A 25903-nucleotide genomic window follows, 5' to 3' on the forward strand; every position below is an offset into this window, starting at 1 on the left:
CAGTTCATTTTTATAAATACCGAGTAGTATTCCATCACATGAATATACCACCAACTTCCTTATTTATTCTGTGTGTACATTTATATTATTTCCAGTTTGGAGCTATTTTTCCTAAGGCTTTTTATGAATGTTCTTATACAAGCCTTTTTGTGGACGTATTTCTCCATTTCCTTTGGGTAAATATTGAAGTGTGAAATTGTTGGATTACGGGGTAAATATATGTTGTTTAATTTTCTAAGAATCTGCCAAATAATGATTGTAACATTTAATATTAATATTCCAACCAGAAATGTGTTTTCTGAGTAGCTTTTAAAAATCAGCAAAGTCTGCTCTCCGATATCCCTCTCTGGCTGCACAAGATATTTTAAGCAATTATGAGTAGAACTTTGTATAATTATGGTCTATATAGACAATATTTTTTTCTTTTACTTTCTGGTTTTGAACCCAGGGCCTTCACACTGAGCCACATCTCCAGCACCCTTGCCCACTTCTTTTTATTTTGAGATGGGATCTTGCTAAATTGCCCAGGATGGGCTCGAACTTGGTACTGTCCACCTCCAGGAGTGCTGGGATTATAGGTGTTCACCATGATGTCCAGCTACAAGTACTGTATTTAATTAGCAATGAAAAATATCCAGATACTAATATTTTTCACACTTCAAAGTTCTTTCCAATTATTGTGTCATCAACATTTTAAAATCAAGATATAATTCCCATGCCATAAAATTCACCCATTTAAATTGTTTAGTATAGTGATCGTCAGCATAGTCTCAAGCTTTGTGACACTGGCCACTATCTAATTGTAGAAAATTTTTGTTAGTGTGTGGACCTTGAATATCCCCCAAAGGGACATGGGTTGAAGACTCGGTCCTCAGTTGATGGTGGAAGGTGGGTGTGGCCCAATGGAAGGAAATAATATCACTGGATTATGTCCTTGAAGAGACATTGGGACTCTGGCCTCTGTATCCCTTTTTCACTTCACAGCTGCCTTGAGGTGAGCACCTTCCTCTGCCACGTGTCCCTACCATGAGGCACTGCCTTGGCACAGCCCAAGAGCAATAAGCCAACTGAATATATTCTGAAATCCCCAAAACTGTGAGCCAACATAAATACTTCCTCTTTTTAAGTTGGTTATCTCAGGTATTTTGTTACAGTAATGAAAAGCTGACTAATACAATTTTTTATCAAACCAAAAGGAAACTCATACCCATTAGCAGTTGCTTTCCATTCTCCACTTCCCCCAGCCCATGGTAAGCATTGTCTACTTCATATTTTTTTCTGGTTGACCAATCTTGGACACTTAATACAAATGGTTTCATACAATATATGGGCTTTCATATCAAGCTTTTTCACTTAGCATATTTTTTCAAAGTTTCATCAGTAATTCATTCTTTTATGTGGCTGAATAACATTCCACTGTATGAATAGTCTGAATTTTGTCAGTTTATCAATTGATGGACATCTAGGCTGTTTCCACTTTTTGGTGATTATGAATAATCCTCCTATAAAAAATTTGTTTACAAACTTTTGTTTGGATATATGTTCTCAGTTCTCCTGAGTATAGACTTCAGAATGAAATTGTTGGGTCATGTAGCAACTACCTTTTGAACAACTGCCAGAACCTTTTCCACAACAGCTGTGCTATTTTGTATTTCCACTGGAAGTATATAAGGATTCCAATTTCCCTACATTTTTGCTGGCATTTTTTATTTTCTGACCTTTTCACTGTAGCCATAACAGTGGGTCGAAAGTGATACATTATTGTGGTTTTTATTTGCATTTCTCTGATGACTAATAACATTGAGCATCTTTTCATGTGCTTAGTGTCCATTTAATGTGTGTTTTCAAATTTTTGCCACATTCAAAAAATTGGATTATTTATCTTTTCTTCATTGGATTGTAAGAGTTCTAGTACCTTCCCAGATACATACATGTTTTGCAAAATCTTTTTTGTGCTATGAATTACCTTTTGTTTCTTAATAGAACCATTTGAGCACAAAACTTTCAATTTTGCTGAAGCCTAATTTTTTTTGTATTTGGTTGTTTATACTTTAAAAAAAATTATATCTAATTTGCCTTTCTAAGGTCATGAAAATTTTATGCTTAAAGATTCCTTTAAGAGCTTTAGCTTTTACATTTAGGTCTTTCATCCATTTTGAGCTAATTTTTGTATATTATGTGAGGTAGGGATCCAATTCTATTTTTTCCATGTATATGTACAGATTTCTCAATGTTATTTATTGAAAAGACTAATTTTCCTCATTAAATTTTCTTACTATCCTTGTCAGCAATCAATTGACAATAAATGTTAAAACTTACATTTTGAATCTCTATTCATTCTCTTACTAATACTGCACAATCTTGGCTACTGCACCTTTATTGCACATTTTTAAAATAAAAAATGTGAGTCCTCCCAACTTCGATCACTGATAGAGTTTGTGTCCCTTTTATTTCCATAAGAATTTTAGAGTCAGTTTGTTAATTTTTGAATCAACTATTTTGTGTAATAAATTATATGTTGTATTATATTTACTTCTGCTTAAATCTTTATTATTTCCTTTCTTCAGCTTGCTTTGGGTTTAGTTACTCTTCTTTTGCTAGTTCTTTTGGTGGAAGTTTAGCTTTTTTTCTTTTTTCTTTTTTTCTGGTACCAGGGATTGAACTCAGGGCCTTGTTCTTGCCAGGCAGGCTTGGTGCCTGAGGCCTGGCAGAAGTTTAGCTTATTGATGTTAAATCTTCCATTTCAATACAGACTTAGAAATACAAATTTATAAGTACTGCTTTAGCAGAATCCCATAAGTTTTTATATGTTTTAGCTTTATTTTCATTCATATTAAGGTATTTTCCTTTGATTTCCTCTTTGACTTATTGATCTGGGGGGATTGAGATATAGACTTATGATATAATTCAGGCTGGCCTTGAACTCACTATGTCACCCAGGGTGGCCTCAAATTTGTGGTGATCCTCCTACCTCATCCTCCTGAGTGCCAGGATTACAGGTGTGCTCCACCATGTCCAACTCATAATTTGTGTATATTAAGGAGTATGTTTTTAGTTTCCACATATTTGTAAATTCCCCAATTCCTAGAAGTTATTCATTTCTAATTATAATCTATTGTGACCAAGAACATGTTTCATGAAGTTTCAGAGTCAGAAACATGCTAGACATTTATAAAACCCACTAGGGATCTCACAGTCTTTTCCTTTTTGCACTCATATCTCCCAAAGTTGGTCCTTTTTTATCCTCTCTGATGAACAGTCTGTAAGGTGACATTATGATTTCTGCTTTAGTATGTTTCTGTTTTTGTTTAGTCTTCTCTTCTTGAATGTGGATGGTGCCTATGACTCTAATCAATAGTTTACAAAAACTTTGTCACTGCTGTGACTTTATTTTAACCATAGGAGATGACAAAGTGACTACATATCTTTCCAATTATGTTTTATTACATAGAAGGCTATTTTGCTTATAGACATTTTATGAGTGTGTGTGGGTGTGTGTGTGTGTGTGTGTAGGGGGTGAGGATCAAATCTAACCCTCTTTTTTCAGGTTTAAATTTTATTTTATTTAGCTCGATTGAGGTATAACTGACAATCTTTGTTGCTAGTTTTGAAGAGGCCAGTTTCCATCCTGTGTGTTATGGCCTGGCCTTTGAAGCAGGCCACATGGCAAAGAACTGCAGGAGGCTGAGGAGCTGAGGGTGGAGCTAAGGGTGGCCTTTGGCCAACAGCTTTGTTTTGTGGCCACAAGGAAATGAATTCTGCCAACAATTTCAGGTTAGAAGTAGGTGCATGAGTAGTCAATGACTCTTATAGAAAGCCCGAAAGTCAAGATAGAATAAGAATGATGATCCTTATTTCGAAAAAAAAATGTTTCCAAGATGATACATTTTGTATGATCTCTGCTCCTTGATATGAAGAAAGTTTTAGGAAAGATTAAGGTATGTAGTTTGTCTTCCTGCTGGAGAAACAGAAAGAAAGCAAGAGACTATATTATCTTTCACAGGCAAATTACAGCTCTCCCTCCAGTCCCTCCTGTAGTTGGGCATCAGTTTCTCTGATTCCCAGCCCCTCCACACCATCTGATGCAGGACCCTTAGCCAGATTCCTGTGAGGTTTTCTGTGGGGAGTACCATGTGGCCCATCTCCCTCATGATTTCCCCAGTGCTAGGGAACGTAAAACACACATCTACTGGAAGAGCTGTTACCAGCAGGCATCTGCTCTTGGCTTCCCCAGCCAAGTGTGGAGTAAGTCTGTGTGCTGACACCATTACACCTGTCTGGTGAGACTGGGCTGGTGTCTCCCCAGCTGTCTGGTGCATGGATACCCCTGGTTATCACAAACAGTGTACCTCTGGGGAGGCCAGCTCTGCCACAGCCCGTGACAAACACTCCCTGAAGGCAGTTGGGATTAATGAATCTGAAGAGCTACCATTGCAGCTGCCCTAGTCTTGGCATTGCTGCTCTGGGCTCTATTGCCTGCATCTCCACACTTGGGGACAGCTGCCACATAAGAACACAGCTCCAGCTGTAGGACAGGTCTCATCTTCAGCAGGTGCCATTCAGTTCAGTCCCTGCATTACTCCCTGGATCTTATCATCTGGCATGTTAGCATGGACACCTGTGCAATTAGATGTCACTTTGCCACTTGGTTGGCAGAGGACCCCTCAGGACTGTTGATTTCTGTCTGCTAGGCAAGGGAGATGCTGTGCTAGCCATGAGGATTCTTGGGGCTTTGGAGACAGCCCAGGGCTTGACATGCCTTTGTGATGCCTTCATAGCAAGAACTGGGCCCTTTGTGGGCTTAAGGGAAACCTCCACTCTCTTACGATGCTGTTGAAATCTGTGCATGTGAATGTATTTATTTTTCTAGCAAAAGTATCCACATCTTACATTACTGAGATTTTTCCCCAAGTACTGTTCTAAGCACTTTACATTATTTATGGCATTTAATTCTTTTAAGAGCCCACTGAGGTATGTATTATTAGTATATCAATTTTACAGATAGGAAACTGATGGCTGGAGATTTTAAGTAACTTGTTGAAGGTTGCACATTGAGGAAGCAGGAACAAGGATTCAAACTGAAGTTGTACCACCAGAGTGTCTATCACTCCCAGCATGTTGAAATGCTTTGTTTCAATGAGCCCATCAGAAACTAACATTTCTTCTCTCTTCTTTCTCCCTTGTAACTCAAGACAATATTAGCACTCACTGGGTATCTATTTTCATCCAACTGTTTGGTACATGACATGACCTTTATAGATGACTTGCTGTCAGACACATTTGTGCAACTTTAAAGGTTTCCTTCTTCTCTTCTTTCCCGCCTTCTTTTCTTCCCTCTTTCTCATATATGGGTCCTTCCTTATTTCATGTGTAGTAAAGTAATTGGAAATATATAGCCTGTTGAATTTTTATACATAAATATTCATGTTACATGCATAGATAGTGGATCCGGTTTGGCTTATGGCTATACCTCCCTGAATTTTCACATAAACTATTCTTAATACCTCAAAGTACTCCCTTGCACCCTTTCATAATCAATAATAACCCTTCCCACCCTTCCAGAGATAACTACTATTTTGACATCTGTCATAATGTATTTGTCTTTCCTCTTCTTCAACTTTCATGTAAACAGAACCACACAAAACATATTACTTTAGGTTTTGTTTTTTTCACTCAATGTCACCTGTGTGAAATTCATCCATGTTGTGGTATGTAAGAGTCTTCATTTATATTTATTATTGTTGCTTGGCAGGATTCCATCATGATAAATAAATTATGCTACAATTAACACACGAACTACAGTATAAATAATTGTACCTCAATTTATTTATCTGTTCCCTTGCTGATGGAAATTTGGATTGTTTTCAGTTTGGAACTATTATGAACACTCCTTTTGATAATTCTTCAGCTCAACTCTTTTGAGCGGGAAGTAGAGGAAGAGCTGGAGAATATCTTGGTTGGTCACCATGCTAATTAAATTAATAGATTGTTGTGCTGCACACTTTGAGGTGATATACCTGAGTAGATTCAGAGTCCAAATCTGTTTTACATAATGGACCCTCCAAGCCTTCCCATGCTCTTGTTTTGGGAACAGTGAATGCTTAATGAGGAACTGCTAGACACAAGGTAATGAACTTGGGACCTGAAGGTCTGCTCGGCTCTCCCACCTGGGAGATTGGCACCTTTGGCTATGACAGGGAACCTCTTTAAGCTTCTTTTCTCATCTGTAAAATGGTGAGAGAAAATATGAGGATAAAAATATAAACTGCAAAATGCCATTTGCTCATGAAGTGGTATCATTACCATACAAAAATATATATATGAGTACCCAGTGCAGTAAAAATAACTACAGGTGGAATATGCCTTATCCAAAATGTTTGGGACTAGAAGTGCTTCAGATTTTGGCTTTTTGAAATATTTTATTGTATAATAAAGGGCCTTGAGGGCTGGGGATTTAGCTCAATGGTTCTGCTGCCTGCCCTGCAAGTGGAAGGACCAGAGTTCGATCCCTGGTACCAAAAAAAATAAATAAAATAAATAAATAAATAAATAAATAAAGGACTGTGGTGATGGGATTCAAGTCTAAATGTGAAATTCATTTATGTTACATATACACTTTATACGTATAGCCTGGAGGAAAATTTTGGCAATATTTTTAGTGAACCTGTGTTTTGAAGGATCCATCACATGAGATAAGAAGTGGAGTTTTCCAATGGTGGTGTCATGTCGGCAGTCCAAAAGTTTTAGGGTTTGGAATTTCAGATTAGAGATGTGCAACCTAGGCCTCAAATTGCAGTATGTAATCCTTTCAAATACTGAATCCTTAGAAGGCTCTCTGTTTGGAACAGACACAGTTTAACCGCAGTGGTGAACATGGCTGAGTCACCAGGCCCAGCAACAGGGTTTGATGAAGGACTAGATGTGGGTTGTGAGAGAAAGATTTAGTGAGGATTCCAGAGATTTTTACCTGAGCTATGTGACTGATAGCATTGCCATTGACTGGTTCGGGAAGTCAGAAAAGATTTTTGTTTTTCTGAGCTAAATTGTGAGAATAGATAAGATTTCCCTATGAGAAGAATCTAGGAAATTCCAAATGGGAAGTGCATCACAAACAGAGGGGAGCTAGGGGCATTTTGGGAGGTGATTATGTAGGGAATATGAGACAAAACTACATAAGAAATAGTGACATCTCTAAGGGCCATGTCGAAGAATATGGCAATAATCCTACACACAGGGAGAAAGCTAGAGCTTTTGAGTGACAGAACTTGATAGCCTTGAGAATAAGTCAGTGACACCCTAAACATACCTCATTGAATCTTTCCTTCAGGCCAGTTTGCTCAATAAGTAATTCTTCGAGAGGCATCCTGATGTACTTGTGAAAATAGAAGTGAATTGTTACTACAGTGTTGATTCTCCTATATCCCATGCTGGTCACAGTAAGTCATAGCAGGAGTTATTTTTGGAGTCCTATTTGTGGCTGCCAGGACAGAAGTGGGGAGGCAGATGATGCCATTCTTAGAATTATAGAAACACATGTTTCCGCCAGCTTTTTGTTTTTTTGGTACCAGGATGGAACTCAGGACCTTGAGCTTGTGAGGCAGGCACAGCACCACTGAGTTAAATCCCCGGCCCAAAGAGAAACCTCTTATTATTTAAGAATCAGGGTGTCCAAGAAGGGCCAAACAGAAAAGAAAACTTAATAAAAAATAAAAATAAACCATAATGCCAGAAATGGGAGTGTCTTGAATCCAAGCTGCCCATCACTGAATTGTTTGGGGCAGGTTATCCATGGATCTCAGCACCTTCATCTGCAAAACAAAGGTAGTTGTCCCTTGTTGACTTTCCTTCCAGGTCTATAATAAAAGTATAATAAGATGCTATAGTAAAACACCTCACATGCTATAATATGCTGGTCAAAGTCTCCTTGTTAGGGCAGTGAATTAAGGCAGTGAACTTGTTCTGCTTCTAGGTCCTTCCTCATTCTCTACAGATGTAGCTGATCAGGCTCTCCAAATTTTCAGTAAAAAATCTGTGGCTTAGAACTTTTCATGCCGCTGCTAGGACAGGGCCGGGACAGACAGAGCAGAGAGGGGACACCCAAAGGATTCGCTTTGGGGGGGCTTGGTGCAAGATGAAACCAGGCAGCTAAGGATCTGAGGTTCTTGACATTGAACTTCTCATCTAAGAAGCCCAAGTGGTACTACTTCACCTTCTGAGCTCTTTTAGGAATTACAGTGTTTTAGTCCACTTTCTGTTGACAAAACAAAATATCAGAGGCTGGGTAATTAATAAAGAAAGGAGGTTTCTAGGGCTGGGAATTTAGCTCAGTGGTTCCACACAGGTCCTGAGCTCGATCCCCAGTACCAAAAAAAAAGGAAAAGAAAAAGAAAAATAAAGGAGGTTTCTTTGGGCTCACAGTTCTGGAGGCTGAGTCAAAAAGCATGGTGCCATCATCTGCTTGGCATTTGGTTATGATGCATCCTGCTGCATCATAACATGGCAGAAGGCATCACATGGCAAAAGAAATGGAGCAAGGGAGCCAGGGAGAGGTTGCTTTTATAACAAAGACAAAAAGAAAAAGAGAGAGAAAAGTAATTGCAGTCTAGCATGGGCAATATATCTAAAAGTGCACCTTGATTTAGTATAATTTTTATGTGTTTTATATGGGGTTTTTTTTGCCTGTTAGTCTTGCCATTAATCTATATGTGTGATAATTAACTTTATAATGACTTATAAGATAAATAAATGAATTTGATGCTTGTAAAAAAAAGGGAGGAAGGTAGAGGGGAAGGGAAAAAATAGAATTGAGGTGTGTTATGTACACCTACCAGTTCCCCTCCATGAATGTTATCAGTATGTCCTGTAAACATAGACTAATAATCAAGTTTGAAAAAAACCCAAAGCACCTCCATGATAACCCATTAATCCACAAGTGGATTAATCATGACCAGTCACCTCCCCAAGGTCCCATTTCTCAAATAGTATCAACACTTTGGGGAATACATTTCTGAAACATGAAATTTGTAGGACACATTCAATCGATAGTTTGTGGTTACTTCGCCTAAATTTTCTATGTGAGGCAGGGAAGCTTCAGGAGGCTGGCTTTAACATCTGGAAAAGTGAAAAAGGACTCTTTCCTGTTTGCAGAGTGGCTGCTGGGCCCATGACAGCTGAGGGCCACCAGAGGATGCTCACAGCTGTCCTGGCCTCCGAGGCTCTCCCATGCTCACCTGCTCAATGGCATCGGATGCCTAAGGTAGAGCAGTGCCTTTGTATTGGATTCATTGTTGGGCTTCCCTGGCCCTTGAGGAAGAAACTTTTCTTGAAGGAGATGCACGTGCCAGGGGCAATGTATGCATAGTAATTACCATGTTTTTTAAATGAATTATCTGATGCCTCATAATTGAAAAAGATCTGCCAAATCATTAAAAAAATCATGATTGATTTATGGGAAAGGGAAGTTGTTTAATAGAATGTGAAGAGCCTGAAATTTGGTCTCAGGTGAAATTGGGTTCAAATAGCAGCTCTGCCATTTATGAAACCAAAGGAATTTAGGGTTATTGTTTGGGTCATATAACACAAATAGAATACTTCTGATGATGCTTGATATATGGTAGACAATCAACAGATAGTATTTTTGTAATGAAACAGTACAGGTATCTTTCATCATAAAGTCCATACGTTACAAAAAGTAGCTAAAATTATAGAGTAGGGGTACATTTATACTATTTTAGAAAACTGGAGTCAGCAATTACAGTAGATTGCTGCAGTAATTGGCCCTGACATGTTTGAGCCTCCTTATGTCCCTGGGTTTGGATAGTTCCCTCCCCATGGACACATGGTTTGGTTACATGATTTGCTTTGAGCAGCAGGACCAGAACAAAATATGATAAAAACTATGATTTGAAAAGCGCTTGAGCTTCTACACTTACTCTTCTAGTGGCTCTTGAGGCCTTCCTGAGCAGCCTTATGAATAAGTCAGGGCTAGCTTGCTGGAAGATTACAGATACATGAAGAAGAGATGAACTGTTTCAACAGAGGACATGCTAAATCAAGCAACTACCAACTGGCCTCACAGCTGACTTCAGATGCATGAGTACACCCAGCTGAGACAAGCAGAAGAATCAGCCAACTGACCCCAGCTCAAATTGCCAGGCTCCAGAATTATGAGCTAAATAAATGGTTGTTGAGTTCAGCCACTAAATTGTCATTGGCTTATTACGAAGTTATAGATCATTCACTTGCCAACCTTGAAAGTCTGAGAGCTTTAGTGGAGCTTGAGTAGGGACTAATCTGAGTTTTCTTCCCTTTGGGTCGAGGCAGCCAGAGAGTCTGCAGAAAAGAATTTGGCTGTCCCGACAATCTGGGCCTCTCTGGGACACAGCCTTGTCCATCAAAGACATCTGAGAGAAAATACTGTGGTTAGTAAACCTCCCAGCTTGCATTCTGAGCATTTATACACATCCCATGAAGTCATTATGAGGCCTGGCTCATCAGCTCCAGGCTGCAACTGAAATCTTAGCTGGAATGATTGATTAGTACTAATCTGGATATATCAATAAGGCACTGTTCATAGGAGATCATCATTTTAGACTTAATTAGAAGTGGCTTGGTTGTTACACAGAGGCTATTTAGAGGCTGCGAATGGGTTCAGTTTGCTTTTTTTCTTTCCAGCCTGAAAAGTTGAGCTCTGTCCTTTTGCACTTCCCAGAGTTAAGAAAGATAGCTTAAGATTAAATACTTGAGACTCAGAGGTGATCCTGGGGAAAGTGAAAGGGCAAGAGGGCCCGGAAGAATGGACTAAGATTGGGACACCTGTGGTGCTATTCAGAGGTTGGTAGGCAGAAAATTGCCCAGATTCCTCACTTGGCAGCCAGAGCGCTCCTCCACCCTCGGCCAACTTCTGAGCACCATGACCAGCAGAACTGCTACAGGAGAGGAGGGATCGTTTGTATGTCCTAAGCCCAGGCAGCAATCTTTCTTGCCCAGGCTTGGCAAGATAGAGGATTAACTTGCAGCAATACAGGTGCATCAACTTATGGAAGGACTGTGTTCTGATGAACCCACTGAAAGTGGGACATTCATTGAATACACCTGGTCTGCTGAACGCCTTCGCTTAGCCATATAGCACATTCAGTGTCAATTGTTTCCCCTCTTGATCTCATAACTAACTAGGAGCTGTGGTTCCTGCCACTCCCCAGCATTGTGAGTATTGTGAGTATATCAGTAGCCCAAGAAAATATCAAATTTCCAAATTCAAAGGAAGTTTTCTATAGTATGCATATCACTTTGGCACTATTGTAAAGTTGAAAAAAATCATTATTTGAACCATCCTAAGTTGGGGACTGTCTATAGTAACACCAATTTCTGGACGGGCTCTATGAATCCTTATGAGTCACCACATTGTAGGTGTTGTTATCATTCCCCACTTACAGAAGGGAGACTGGCACTCAAAGATCTTACGTAACTTGCTTAAGGTTGTGCGACCCATTGAGATTGAAGCCAGGAGGCTCAAGCCCATTCTACTACAAACCACTTCCTCTTTCAATAAGCCAAGAAGGAGTAGCAATGCCTCCAAAGGTCATGAGTTTCAGCTCTTGTTCCCAAATAACTCAAAAGCTGCATATTGTGCAAAGCCCTGAGTATGATGAGTGAGAGAGAATACTGCAGCCTCTTCCTTTTCTGGAAGAGGGAGTTTGCCATGACATCATTAGTGGAAATGACTAAGTACAACTTCTCCCACTGGGGACAGAAAACCTATTTACCTTGGCCTTATAGAAAAAGAGACAGTAGCATGTAAACAGTATAATTTGGAGGTTCATCAGTTGCTCTTCTGTGAGACATCCTCTCATTTTTCATTCATTCATTCATTCATTCATTCATCCTACAAGCAGTTATTATTTTACCATGTTTGCTTGAAATTTTGTGGTTATTCTTAAACTGTCATCTTAAAGTCTCAACTCACTTTATATAGTCCATAAAATGAGATAATAAAATGTGCTCAAAAGTATTCATAACTCTTGGGAACAACACCCTTTCTGGGGACTCCCACATGTGATTGAGAGGTGTGCCATTATGCCTATAGCGGGTGAGATTCACGGTCCTTTAGAGAGGTAGAAACAACAGCTGTTGGGATTTTGCATGGTGCAGTATATAGCAGGTGCTCAACCAAAGACAACTCTAGGATTGTGACTTAAAGTGCCTGAACCAACTCAGGACTAATTCATAGAGTTTTGAGAAATCTAAAAATAAATTTCATGCTTTACAGAGGTGAGGGGACTTGTGAGTTAAAGAATATGGATTTGAATACTGGCCTGGCCTTTATTAATTTTCCGTCTTTGGGCAAACTTTTCAGTCTCACTGATTCTTAGTGTTTTCATCTCCCCACTGCAGGAACATTTGCTGAGCATTTCTGATGAACCCACATTTTTGCTATGCTCTTAGGAATATAAAAATACAGCTGAATTAAGTAAGCCCTACTTCCTGCCCCAAGGATTCTTACAGCGTGACTGGGAAAACGAGGTGGACTGATCATGGGTGAGATCCCAGGGTCAAAGAACTGTGTGGGATGGTGTGGGGTGCAGAACAGGAAAAGAATGAGGGCCTCCTACAATGGTAGGAATTGAGCCGAGCATCCAAGTATCAGGCACCAACCACTCAGAAGAAAAGCCCTTCCAACAAGATGGGGGACCACAGTGTGAACTTTAAGTGGAATTTAGGCACATTCTGGGGAAACTGAGAAGCCTGAACTGGCTGGAGCAATGTTTCTCAGCTGGCAGCAGTGGGTGATAAAGGTACACTGAAGAGCTGGGTCATTTTACAAGGACCTAAAAATGCAAGCCACAAACTGTATTTTTTGTTGTTGTTGTTGTTGTTGTTGTTGTTCAGGTAACTTTCAGTGTGATGAAACAGAACTGCTTTTGTTTTGTTTGGTTTGATAAAACCTTCAAAAGGGAAGCAGTGAGAAAGTGGTTCCAAAGAGAAATGTTTTCTTTTCTTAAGGGATTAATCAGAAGGCAGCCAAGCTGACCAGAGGCACATTGCCCATGGTGTGGACAGCAGGAGGTGGTGTCTGTAGCAGCTCAAAACCTGTTCACAAAGACAGAATTTGGTCTCAGACAAGTGAAGATTCCTGATTTTCATTTCTGATAGCTCCATTTCTGGATTTATTAAAACTTTAAGGTACTTTCCTTAAGTCTATACTCCTTGAAGATTTCCCAAAGAAATGTCAATAGCCACATGTTCTCTTTTCTTTCAGGTTTTTGGGCCTGCATCCTTTTAGCCTGGTCTGTAATTTCTTTTGGGGGGTGGGGTTAATGTTCAAAGGGCATCTGTTTCGCCTCCTTAAAAACATACCAAGGGAGAAGAACTACAGTAGTTTGACACATCAGATTCAAGACTTCTTGAAAACAAATTCTGGCTACCAGGTAGGAATAACCCCAAATGCTTTGCTTGACTTCATTATGGTATATGTAACTGTCATTATGGAAAATGTGTCAGGTGAATTCTCTTGCTTAATAATTCCTTTAACACTTCTTTTCAGCGTTCTTCCCACATCCATCAACACATATAAAAGTAATTTGGAGCTCAAGTGGCATTTTAAGTATGAAATTAGTGATTTGAGCTACAAGCCTCCTGGCCTGAAAGGCCATGTTTCCAGCCCTGACTCCTCTGAGGGCACAGGGGAGATTAGAAGATGAGCTAAAGTCCATCAATAGCTATGAGCAAATGAGGTCACTGCCCTGCCTTCCTCAAACTTCCCTATGCATCGGTCAAGAGCAAGATTGACATAGCTTTAAAAAGTAGAAATGACAAGAAAAAATATTTCATAGTCCCCTAAGTGAAAGTGTAGCCCAATAACCTGCTCCCCAACTTTAATACAAAGATAAGAATATTGATCCCAAAGAATATAGCATTTGTTCCCATTTTGAAAGATGAACACTTTCCTTTTGCACCAGGTTATCCAAAGGCTGCTAACTGCAATAGTAATTTCTCCAGATCCCCTCTGCCTCTATTCTCCCCATACCTGTTGAAAAGAGGAAATTGCAGAAGTCTTCTCCTGCAAAAACAACAACAACAACAACAACAACAAAAAACCTGGACAACCCAAAAGGTGGAGGCAGGCAAGGGCTGTGTCTTTCTGCTGTGTTCCATGTGTGCCCTGCCTCCCGCCCCCATCCCAGAGGTGTATTCTAAAGTTACCCCTCTGTGCCTCTGGTAAATGAAAAAAGGACAGGAGTCTCAAATACATGGATTTTGTGCCAGGAGATTTGAGAGTCTATTTGCAACTATAGCTACCAGGCAAACTGTAGCTGTAGCATAGCCATATGTGGAACATTTGCTTAATAAGTGAAAAGGAATTAGAAAGAGGAAGGAAGGCCTGGGTATGTTTTCACAGGTTGTCTGATGATTGGTCTGAGCCCTAAGTGACTGCTTCTCCCAGATAAGGCCTTGGGCTGATCCTTGCATATACAGGGATCATAAAGGCAAAGGATATTTTAAAGAAAGAGAGAAAACACTCAGGCAACCAAGAGTTACATTTTCTTTTGCCACAGGCAAATCAGAATAGATTCAGGAATGCAAACCAATTCATTCTGGCTCACAGGAGTTGATTGTTGAATTTAAAGGAATTTCATGAGCCATTGGTAGCTTGGAATTGGTCATGGTAGAAGTAGTCACATCATAGAAATTGGCAGATACTACAAACCAGCACTCTCTTCTACCCCATCCCAGAAAATTGATTGTATTCACCAACATACCAATGAGAATAGTTATTGAAGTATCATTTCTCATTGAGAATTTCCGGGGGCTCTCTGCTTCCTTGGGATAGGTCAAATAGAGGTACAGCTCAAGCCTCAGTCGCGCGCGCGTGTGTGTGTGTGTGTGTGTGTGTATGTGTGTCCCTTTGGCCTGCCCTGTGGTAGGTCATTTTCCAGGTCTTTTGAGCACAGTAAAATTCACATTAAAAATTCTAAGAAAAATTTGCAGGCCAGCAGTATGTATATTCTTCATCAAATAGAAAAACAAAGAACGCAGGCATTACTTTTTTTTAAAATTAATTTTATTGACACATTTTAGGTATTCAATATAAGGACATACATCATTGGAAATTTGCACCTTTACATAATCTTTCTTGATTCTTATTTTTCCCCCTTCCCCTGCCCTCCCTTCAACCTCTCCATCCCTTCCTATTTACAAAGACTTTGTTTTCATTTTCTCATATTAATTCCATTTCCTTCTTTCCTTTCCCCTACCCCTCCCACTTCCCCTTGCCCTTTGCCCCTTTTCTTCCTATTTCACATTTTCTATTATACCTTTAATCTTTTTACACTTTCAGTTTCTCACACTAGAGAAACTATTTGGTATTTACACATGTGTGTGCTATTTATTATTTCACTTAAGAGTATCACCTCAATGTGCATCTATTTAGCTATAAATGTCTCTAATTTCTCATTTTTTATGGCTGAGTAGTACTCCATTTTATTAAAAAACCACATTTTCTTTATCCAGTTTCCAGTTGATGTGCAATTAGGCTACTTCCAAGTTTTAGCTATCACAAACTGTGCTGCTATGAACATGGGTGCACATATATCACTATGGTTTGATTCTTTAAATTCTTTGGGGAAGATCCCCAGCAGGGGAATAGCTGGGTCAAATGGGACTTTCAGTTCTAGTTCTTTGAGGTATCTCCATACTGATTTCCACAGTGGTTGCACCAGTCTACACTTCCACCAGGAGTGGAGCAGGGTTTCTCTTTCCCCACAGCCCCACCAGCATTAGTTATTGGTTGATTTCTTGATAGCAGCCATTCTTTCTGGGGTAAGGTGGAATCTCAGAGTTGTTTCATTTGCATCTCTTGAATGACTAGTGATGTTGAACATTTTTTCATATGTTTATTTGCTATTTCCAATTCTTTGGCTGAGAAATGTCCATTCATTTCAGATGCCCATTTTTGGATTGGGTCTTTAAATTTGGGAGGTCTGGTTTTTTTAAAGTTCTTTATAGATTCTAGATAGTAGACCTCTGTCTGAGGAAAAGCAGGTGAAAATTTTTTCCCACATTGTGGGTTGTCTCTTCACATTGTTGGTGGTTTCTCTTGCTGTGCAGAAGCTTTTTAATAAGAAGAGATCCCACTTGTTGATTGCTTGTGCTAGTTCATGGGCAACTGAAGTTTTGTTCATAAAATCTTTTCCTACACCAGTGTCTTCAACCTAACCTCTGTTCCAGCCGGTTTAGCATTTCTGTTTTAATATTTAGATCTTTAATCCATTTTGATTTTAGTTTAGTGCATGGTGAGAGATATAGGTCTAGTTTTAATCTTTGGCAAATTGAAACCCAATTTTTCCAGCACCATTTATTAAAGAGGCTATATTTCCTCCAGTGAGTGTTTTTGACTCCTTTGTCAGAGATGGGGTGGCTGAGTGTGTCTGGAGTTGTTTCTGCATCTTCTAATCTGTTCCACTGGTCCTTAGGTCAGTTTCTTTGTCAGTACCATGCTGTTTTTATCATAGTATAGTTTGTAGTATAGTTTCAAGTTGGGGGTTGTGATACCCCCTGCCATGTCTTTCTGGCCTAGAATTGCTTTTGGTATTCTAGGTCTCTTCTTGTTTTAAATGAATATTTGGATCGTTTTCTCAAGGTCTGTGAAGTATGCTGCTGGGATTTCAAATGGGATTGCATTGAATCTATATAGCAGTTTTAGAAGTATGGCCATTTTCACTATGTTGATTCTCCATACCCAGGAGCAAAGGATGTCTTTCCATTTTCTGATATCCTCTTCAATCTCTCTTTTCAGAGTACTATAGTTTTTAGAGAAGAGGTCTTTGATTTCTTTTGTTAGGTTGATTCCTAAGTATTTTAGTTTTTTGGATGCTATTGTGAAAGGAATTGTTTGCCCTATTTCTCTCTCAGTGAGTCTGTTGTTTGTGTAGAGGAAAGCTATTGATTTTTGTATCAGCTACTTTATTTGTTTGTGTAGAGGAAAGCTATTGAGTTATTGTATCAGCTACTTTACTGAATTTAGTTATTAAATCTAGAAGACTTTTGGTGGAGTTCTTGGGATCTTCTATATAGAGTATCATGTCATCTGCAAATAATGACAATTTGACTTCTTCATTTCCTATCTTTATTTCTTTTATTTCTTTCTCTTGTCTAATTGCTGTGGCTAGTGTTTCCAAAACTATATTCAATAGGAGTGGTGATAGTGGACATCCTTGTCTTGTTCCTGATTTTAGTGTGAAGGATTTCAGTGTTTGACCATTTAGTATGATATTGGCTATTGGTTTTTCAGAGATGGCTTTTATTAGATTGAGGTAGAGACCATCTATTCTAATTTTTTGTAGGGTTTTTATCATAAATGCATGTTGGATTTTGTCAAATGCTTTTTCTGCATCTATTGAGATAATCCTGTGGTTTTTGTCCTTGGTTCCATTGATATAGTGTATTACATTGATTGATTTGCTTATGTTGTACCATCCCTGCATCTCTGGCATGAATCCCACTTGGTCAGGGTGTTTAATCTTCTTGATGATCTTCTGCATTCTATTAGACAGTACCTTATTAAGGATTTTTGCATCTATGTTCACTAGTGAGATTGGCCTATGGTTCTCTTTTTTGGTTGGGTCTTTCTCTGCTTTGGGGATCAAGGTGATGCTTGCTTCCAGGAATGAATTCAGGAGTATTGCCTCTGTTTCACTTTCATTGAAGAGTTTAAACAGTAGTGGCAGTAGTTGTTCTCTAAATGTCTTGTAGAATTGGACAGTGAAGCCATCAGGATCAGGGCTTCTCTTAGTTGGTAAGATTTTAATTACATTTTCAATTTCATTGATTGAGATTGCGTTGTTTAGAATTTTTAGGTCTTCTTCATTCAACTTTGGTAATTCATACATATCTAGGAATCTTTCCATTTCTTCTGTGTGTTCCATCATATTGATGTATAGGTTCTCGAAGTAGGTATTGATGATCCTCTGGATTTCTGCTGGGTCCATTGTAATTTCATTCTTTTTTTCCTAATTGCATGGATTTGGGCCTTTTCTTTCCTTTCTCTGATAAGGTTGGCTAAGGGTTTGTCAATTTTGTTGATTCTTTCGAAGAAACAACTCTTGACTGCATTGATTTTTTGTCTCATTCTCTTTGTCTCCACTGAATTGATTTCTGCTCTGGTCTTTATAATTTCCTCCCTTGTATGAGCTTTGAGTTTGTCCTGCTTTTCTTTTTCTAGTAACTTGAGGTTCAGCATCAAGTTAATTGGGCTTTCTCTGTTTTCCTAATATGAGTATTCACTACTATGAATTTTCCTCGTAAGACTGCTTTCATTGTGTCCCATAGATTCTGATATGTTGTATTGTTATTGTCATTTAATTGTAGGATCTGTCTTCTTCTTTAATTTCCTCTATGACTCACTGGTTATTCAGAAGTATGTTGTTCTGTTTCCATGTGTTTATGAAATTCTTGCAGTTTCTTTTGCTATTGATCTCCAATTTCATTGCACTATGGTCTGATAATATACAGGGGATAACTTCATTTCCTTTGCACTTACTTAAACATGTTCTATGAGTGAGTTTGTGGTCTATTTTGGAGAATGACCCATGTGCAGCTGAAAAGAACGTGTGTTCTGATTTTGTGGGGTGAAACACTCTGTAAACATCTGTTAGGTTCATTTGTTCAAGAGTTCGATTGAGTTCCAGTATTTCATTGCTTATTTTTTGTCTAGTTGATCTATCTATTTGTGACAGTGGGGTGTTAAGGTCCCCCACTACAATTGTATTAGTGCAGATATGACTTTTCATGTCCGTTTGTATTTTGTTTTATATAGTTGGGTGCACTAGTGTTTGGTGCATAGATATTTATGATTGTCATCTCTTCCTCTTGGATTGTTCCCTTTATAAGGATGTAGTATCCTTCTTTGTCTCTCTTAATCAGTTGGTTTGAAATCCACTTGATCTCCAAAGAAGATAGCTACTCTTGCTTTTTTTTGATTCCTGTCACATGGATTATTGTTTTCCACTCTTTAACTTTCAGTCTATGAGTTTCTTTTAGAATTAAGTGTGTTTCTTGTATGCATCATATTGTTGAGTCTTGCTTCTTGACCCATTCTGCCAGTCTATTTCTTTTGATTGGTGAATTGGGAACATTACCATTGATGGTTATAATTGATATGTATTGACTGATTCTTGTCATGACTTTTTCTTTCTGTTGGATTTTCCCCCTTTGCATTTAATTTCTTGTCATGCCCGATGGATTCATTCTGCTGGGCTTCCTGGGGTTGTGATCCTCATTGTCTTTCCCTAGGATATTGTCTAAACTTTTTTGGAGGGCTGGTTTAGTATTCATGAAGTTCCTGAGATGTTCTTTGTCATGAAAGTATCTTATTTCTCCTTCAATTTTGAAAGATAGTTTTGCAGGGTACATCAATCTGGGTTGGAGGCTGTTTTCCTTTAGGGTTTGAAATATATCAGTCCAAGCTCTTCTTGCTTTGAGGGTTTGTGTTGAGAAGTCTGCTGTGGTTCTGATGGGCTTTCCTTTGTATGTGATTTGTTTGTTTTCTCTAACTGCTTTTTAGAATTTTGCTCTTCTGTTGGGTTTCTGGAATCTTAATTATATGCCTGTGTGTAGAATTTTTTTTATCAAGGCTAGTTGGAGTTCTATATGCCTTGCTTATCTCTATGTCAAGTTCTTTCCCCCTGCTTGGGAAGTTTTCTGCCATCATCTCTGTGAAGAGTTTATTTATGTCATCTGCACTCTCTCCTGTTTCTTCATTGACTCTTATCAGTCTTATGTTATTCTTGTTTGCATCATCTAGCAGCTGCTGGATTGATTTCTTGTGCTCCCTTACAATTTTGAAGCACTTTTTCTTTTCCTGGTCACTAATTGCAATCTTATCTTCTATATTTGAAATTCTGTCCTCAGAGTTGCTCATTCTTCTGTGTAAACTTTCAATTTAATCTTCTGGAAATCTGTTTGCATCTCTTTCATGGATTCCATTTGTTCCCTATGTTGGGATTCCATCATGTTCCTCAGCTTCTCTATTTTTTTAAATCTGTGTCCTCTCTAGACTTATTAATCATGTCTTGCACTATGGGAACAATCTCTGCTGTTATCTGAGAAATTATTTCTGATTTCATTTTTTCCAGATCCTTTTTTTGTTGCCAGTTCAGGGAGTCCATATGGTTGAGTATCAGGTTGTTCCATCTTGTTTCCCTTTGGAGTTGCTTTAGGTGATCTGGGAGTCTGTTTTTAAGAGTTGTTTATGTGTCTTCTCATTTCAACAGGGTGGAGGTGAGGGATGTGTGTGGCTGGCCCCTGCGTGGCTCATGTCCTCAGTGCTGGGGGCGGTGGTTTGGTGGCCTGGAAGGTTCACCTCCTCTGCACCGGGAGTAGCTCTGCTCCTTGGCTCTGGGGGCGGTGGTGTGGTGGTCCAGAAGGTTCACCTCCTCTGCACTGGGGGTGTCTCTATGCAGGCATTACTATCATCTTCAGCTTATTTAACTGAATGGTCCTGAGCCCTAGAGAAAGTATTGGTCACTCAGAGTTTGGGACTAAGAAGAGAGGGTCCTTTGTCACAGCCACATCCATGAAGAATGGTAAAGCCAAAATTATTTCCTTCTTTTTCTCCCCAGACCCTTCTTTCCCTGCAGTGGAAATCACAGGTCCAGCCCACAATAAAATACTTTGTGCTTTGTGAGATGAAAAAAGACAAGCATTTTTATATCTATCTGTGAAAGCATATATATCAGACAGTGAGTAGGACCCCTAACTATAAGTATTTTAATTGGAATATTTGAAATTGTGCCCATTTTTCCCTAAGGATGAATTTAATAACAGTGTTATATAGCATTTATTGAATATTTACAGTTTATATCACTGCTTTGGGTACACACACACACACATTGACCTGCAAACAGTAGATAATCAGCCCACATTTCATTGAAATGTGCAACATCTTTGCTTAAGAAAAATTGTCTTAAGGAAAATCATTTAAAGGAGCTGCTGGGGAGAGCAAGCTCATTTGGAAATTTCTCCCAGTGCATCTCATATGATTGCATGGCTTTTGTCATTCAGATTTTTCTTGGTTAAATTTGTTTTTGGTGTGTTTGTTTTTCTTTGTTCTTTGTGGTACCAAGTAAGCATTGTGACACTGAGCTGTATCCCAACCCTTGATGGTGTCTTAAACAAGAAGGCTTTCTGCTGGACCCCCTAATTCCATCTTCTTTACTTCCACATCCATCTCCTAGATGGCCAAAGCTATTTGTTGACACTCTTTAAGAGGGCTTGGGAGTTGTACCAACAAAATCTTTTTCCCTTACCATGGGATGTTAATTTTCCCCTTAAGGCTCTGTTCTCTGGGGGTAGCTTCACTGTTTGCCAACATTGACAGCCAAGCCATAGCACTTCAACCCCAGCATGAGGGTCTTCACAGCCTCCCAGTCACATCCCAGTTCCTTTGGAGTTGTAGGAGGGCCATGTCATTGTCTCTGAACTCAGATCAGGTGTCTGCGAGTCACCCCAGGCCTCTGTTTTCCAGCCTCCTTAGGGTCAGGGGTGTGTCCCTTCCCTTCAAGAACATTGATCTCTGATCAAGGTCTAGAAACACTATTGGGTCATCCACCACCCCTGACACAACAGTCACATACAAAATAATGTCTCCAGAGGTGGTCATCTTGATTCAAGGACAGTTCTCACTTTTAAAAAATGTCTTCTTATCATTGAACTCAACATCCTGTTTCTTCTGGCTGTGGATTCTTGTTCCATCCTCTGAAGCTCTATAGAACCAGTATTATGTACTCTTCCCTATCAAGTCCTGTGCACACAGAACACAGCCTTTCTGTTCTTAGGCAGGATTGTCTTCTTCCAAAGGGAAACTACACTTCAGGTGATAACATGCATTAGGCGTTTAGAGCTGTCCTATTAAAACCAAGCAGAAGAATGAAGGTGGGAGACAGGAGCACTTAGAATTTTTCCTACCTCCACTCTTGCCAGGGGTTTGCTGGTTCTCTACAGCCCAAACTACCTCATTTTTGGTTACTTGCAAAAAGACTAGTCTTGGATTTCTGCATTGTTTTAGCTAATTGTTTCAGGTCCTTCCTAATCACTATTTTTTGTTTCCCATTGCCTGTAGTATTTTGTGACCTTGATTGAGAGCAAGACTCTTTCTGTAGTATAGCAAACTTAACTTAGAATCTTTATAATGTAATGAGGCCTTAACTACCAAGAAGTCTGGGATGGAGGGAAGACATGTGAATGTGCCATTTGCCAGAAGAGTCATGAAGAATCTGAGGCTTTAGGGAAGGTAGTCCTGGATCCTCTCTGGAGGTTAGGAAGGGGTTTCTGTGATCTGCAGCAAGCTACAACAATACTCTGATGCTTTAAAAGCTTAAAGTAGTTTACCACTCTCTCCTGTTATGTCCCTTGACATCAGAAAAATATTTCTCAAATGATCACCAACTATCTTTCTCTTTTTATTTTAGGTTGAACTGCAAATGATATACTTAGCAGTAAGTATTTTTTTTCTTAAATTCTTTTATTGGTACATTTTAGGTATACAACACAATTACATTTCTCATTGGGAACTTGTACCTTTACATGATGCATCTTGGTTCTTATTTTTTTCCCATTCCTAGCTCTCCCTTCATCCCCTCCACCCTTCCCTATTTACAAAGATTTTATTTCCATTTTTTCCTTTTCTCATCATTTTTCCTTTTCCTTCTTTCCTTTCCCCTACCCCTCTCACTACCCCTACCCCTTTGGAACTTTTTTTCCTATTTTTCATTATCGATTATTCATTTTAATCATTGGTACATTTTAGGTATACAATATAATGACATTCATTGTTGGAAATTTGCACCTTTACATAATCTCTCTTTGTTCCCATCTTTCACCCTTGCCCAGCCCTCCCTTCAACCCCTCCATTCCTCCCTATTTACAAAGATTTTGTACTTATTTTTCCATTTTCTCATATTAATTCCATTCCCTTCTTTCCTTTCCCCTACCCTCCCACCTCCTTCCCCTTTGCCCCTTTTCTTCCTATTTCACATTACCTATCATACATTTTAGTCCCCATTTACACTTTCAGTTTCTCACAACAGAGAAACTATTCGGTATTTATACATGTGTGTCCTATTTATTTAATTTAAGAGTATTGCCTCAATGTGCATCCATTTAGCTATAAATGTCTCCAATTTCTCATTTTTTATGGCTGAGTCCTGCTCCATTTTATTAAAAAACTACATTTTCTTTATCCAATCTCTAGTTGATGGGCATTTGGGCTGTTTCCAAGTTTTAGCTATCACACACTGTACTGCTATGAACATGGGTGCACATATCACTGTTGTAGGATTCTTTTAATTCTTTTGGGAAGATCCCCAGCAGTGGAATAGCAGGGTCAAATGGGACTTCCAGTCCTAGTTCTTTGAGGTATCTCCATACTGATTTCCACAGTGCTTGCACCAGTCTACACTCCCACCAGCAGTGGAGCAATGTTCCTCTTTCCCCACAGCCCCACCAGCATTTGATCTTGGTTGATTTCATGATAGCAGCCATTCTTTCTGGAGTGAGGTGAAATCTCAGCATTGTTTTCATTTTCATCTCTTGAATGACCAGTGATGTTGAACATTTTTTCATGTATTTATTTTCTATTTCTACTTCCTTGTCTGAGAAAAGTCTGTTCATCTCAGATGCCCATTTTCAGATTGGGTCTTTAAATTTGGGAGGTCTGATCTTTTCAAGTTCTTTATAGATTCGAGATAGTAGACCTTTGTCTGAGGAACAGCAGGTGAAGATTTTTTTTCCCACATTGTGGGTTGTCTCTTTGTGCTGCTGGTGGTTTCTCTTGCTGTGCAGAAGCCTTTTAATAAGAAGAGATCCCACTTTGTTGATTGCTTGTGCTAGTTCATGTGCAACTGAGGTTTTGTTCATAAAATCTTTTCCTACACCGATGTCTTCGAGTTCTACCTAACCTCTGTTCCAAATGGTTCAGAGTTTCTATTTTAATATTTAGATCATTAATCCATTTAGATTTTAGTTTAGTGCATGGTGAGAGATATAGGTCTAGTTTTAATCTTTGGCAAATTGAAACCCAATTTTTCCAGCACCATTTATTAAAGAGGCTATCTTTCCTCCAGTGAGGGTGTTTGGCTCCTTTATCGAAGATGAGATGGCTGAGTGTGTCTGGCGTTGTTTCTGCATCTTCTAATCTGTTCCACTGGTCCTCAAGTCTGTTTCTTTGCCAGCACCATGCTGTTTTTATCACAGTAGCTTTGTAGTAGAGTTGCAGGTTGGGGATTGTGATACCCCCTGCCCTGTCTCTGTTACCTAGAATTGCTTTTGCTATTCTGGGTCTCTTCTTGTTCCAAATGAATTTTTGGATTGTTTTCTCAAGGTCTGTGAAGTATGCTGCTGGGATCTCAATTGGAATTGCATTGAATCTATATAGCAGTTTTGGAAGTATGGCCATTTTCAATATATTAATCCTTTCTACCCAGGAGCAGGGGATGTTTGTCCATTTTCTGATATCATCTTCAGTCTCTTTTCAGAGTGCTATAGTTTTCAGAGAAGAGGTCTTTGATTTCTTTCATTAGGTTGATTCCCAGGTATTTCAGTTTTTTGGATGTTATTGTGAAAGGAATTATTTGCCCTATTTCTCTCTCAGTGAGTCTGTCATCCATGTAGAGGAAATCTATTGATTTTTGTGTGTTGACCTTGTAACCAGCTACTTGACTGAATTTGGTTATTAAGTCGAGAAGGCTTTTGGTGGAGTTCTTGGGATCTTCTATATAGAGTATCATGTCATCTGCAAATAATGACAATTTGACTTCTTCATTTCCTATCTTTATTCCTTTTATTTCTTTCTCTTGTCTAATTGCCGTGCCTAGTGTTTCCAAAACTATATTGAACAAGAGTGGTGATAGTGGACATCCTTGTCTTGTTCTTGATTTCAGTGTGAAGGATTTCAGTGTTTGACCATTTAGTATGACATTGGCTGTTGGTTTTTCATAGATGGCTTCTATCAGTTTGAGGTAGAGACCATCAATTCCAATTTTTTGTAGGGTTTTTATCATAAATGCATGTTGGATTTTGTCAAATGCTTTTTCTGTGTGTATGGAGATAATCCTATGGTTTTTGTCCTTGGCTCTATTGATATAGTGTATTACATTGATTGATTTGCATATGTTGATCCATCCCTGCATCCCTGGGATGAATCCCACTTGATCAGGGTGTATGATCTTCTTGATGATCTTCTGCATTCTATTTGCCAGTATCTTATTAAGGATTTTTGCATCTATGTTCATTAGTAAGAATGGCCTATAGTTCTCCTTTTCAGTTGGGTCTTTCTCTGCTTTGGGGATCAAGGTTATGCTTGCTTCCAGGAATGAATTTGGGAGTATTGCTTCCCTTTCAATTTCATTGAAGAGTTTAAACAGTAGTGGCAGCAGTTCCTCTCTAAATGTCTTGTAGAATTCAGCAGTGAAGCCATCAGCACCTGGGCTTTTCCTAGTTGATAAGTTTTTAATTACATTTTCAATTTCATTGGTTGATATTGGGTTGTTCAGAATTTTTAGGTCTTCTTTGTTCAACTTTGGTAATTCATATGTATCTAGTAATCTGTCCATTTCTTCTGGATTTTCCATCTTATTGGCATATAGGTTCTGGAAGTAGGTATTGATGATCCTCTGGATTTCTGCTGGGTCTGTTGTAATTTCACCCTTTTCATTCCTAATTGCATGGATTTGGGCATTTTCTTTCCTTTTTCTGATAAGGTTGGCTAAGGGTTTGTCAATTTTGTTGATTCTTTTGAAGAATCAACTCCTGGCTTCATTGATTTTTTGTATTGTTCTCTTAGTCTCTATTGCATTGATTTCTCCTCTGATCTTTATAATTTCCTCCCTTGTATGAGTTTTGGGGTTGT

At 38.9% G+C, this 25903-nt stretch overlaps 1 long non-coding RNA gene across 2 annotated transcripts in view; it reads left to right on the top strand.

Annotated features, from left to right (window-relative positions):
- The first annotated feature begins 2267 nt into the window (after positions 1 to 2267).
- The window catches only part of LOC106009016 (uncharacterized), a 101411-nt gene continuing 77775 nt past the window's right edge, over positions 2268 to 25903 (top strand). Inside the window, exons 1-2 of one of the 2 annotated variants that reach the window (XR_015442061.1) lie at positions 2268 to 13427; positions 22467 to 22493. This is a non-coding gene — a long non-coding RNA (uncharacterized LOC106009016). The remainder of the gene's footprint in view (positions 13428 to 22466; positions 22494 to 25903) is intronic. The other variant, XR_015442060.1, reaches the window with a different exon arrangement.

The sequence above is a fragment of the Heterocephalus glaber genome, unplaced genomic scaffold (assembly GCF_053883595.1).
Source record: "Heterocephalus glaber isolate CG9 unplaced genomic scaffold, H.glaber_assembly_v1.0 deba00001532, whole genome shotgun sequence".
Lineage (NCBI taxonomy): Eukaryota > Metazoa > Chordata > Mammalia > Rodentia > Bathyergidae > Heterocephalus > Heterocephalus glaber.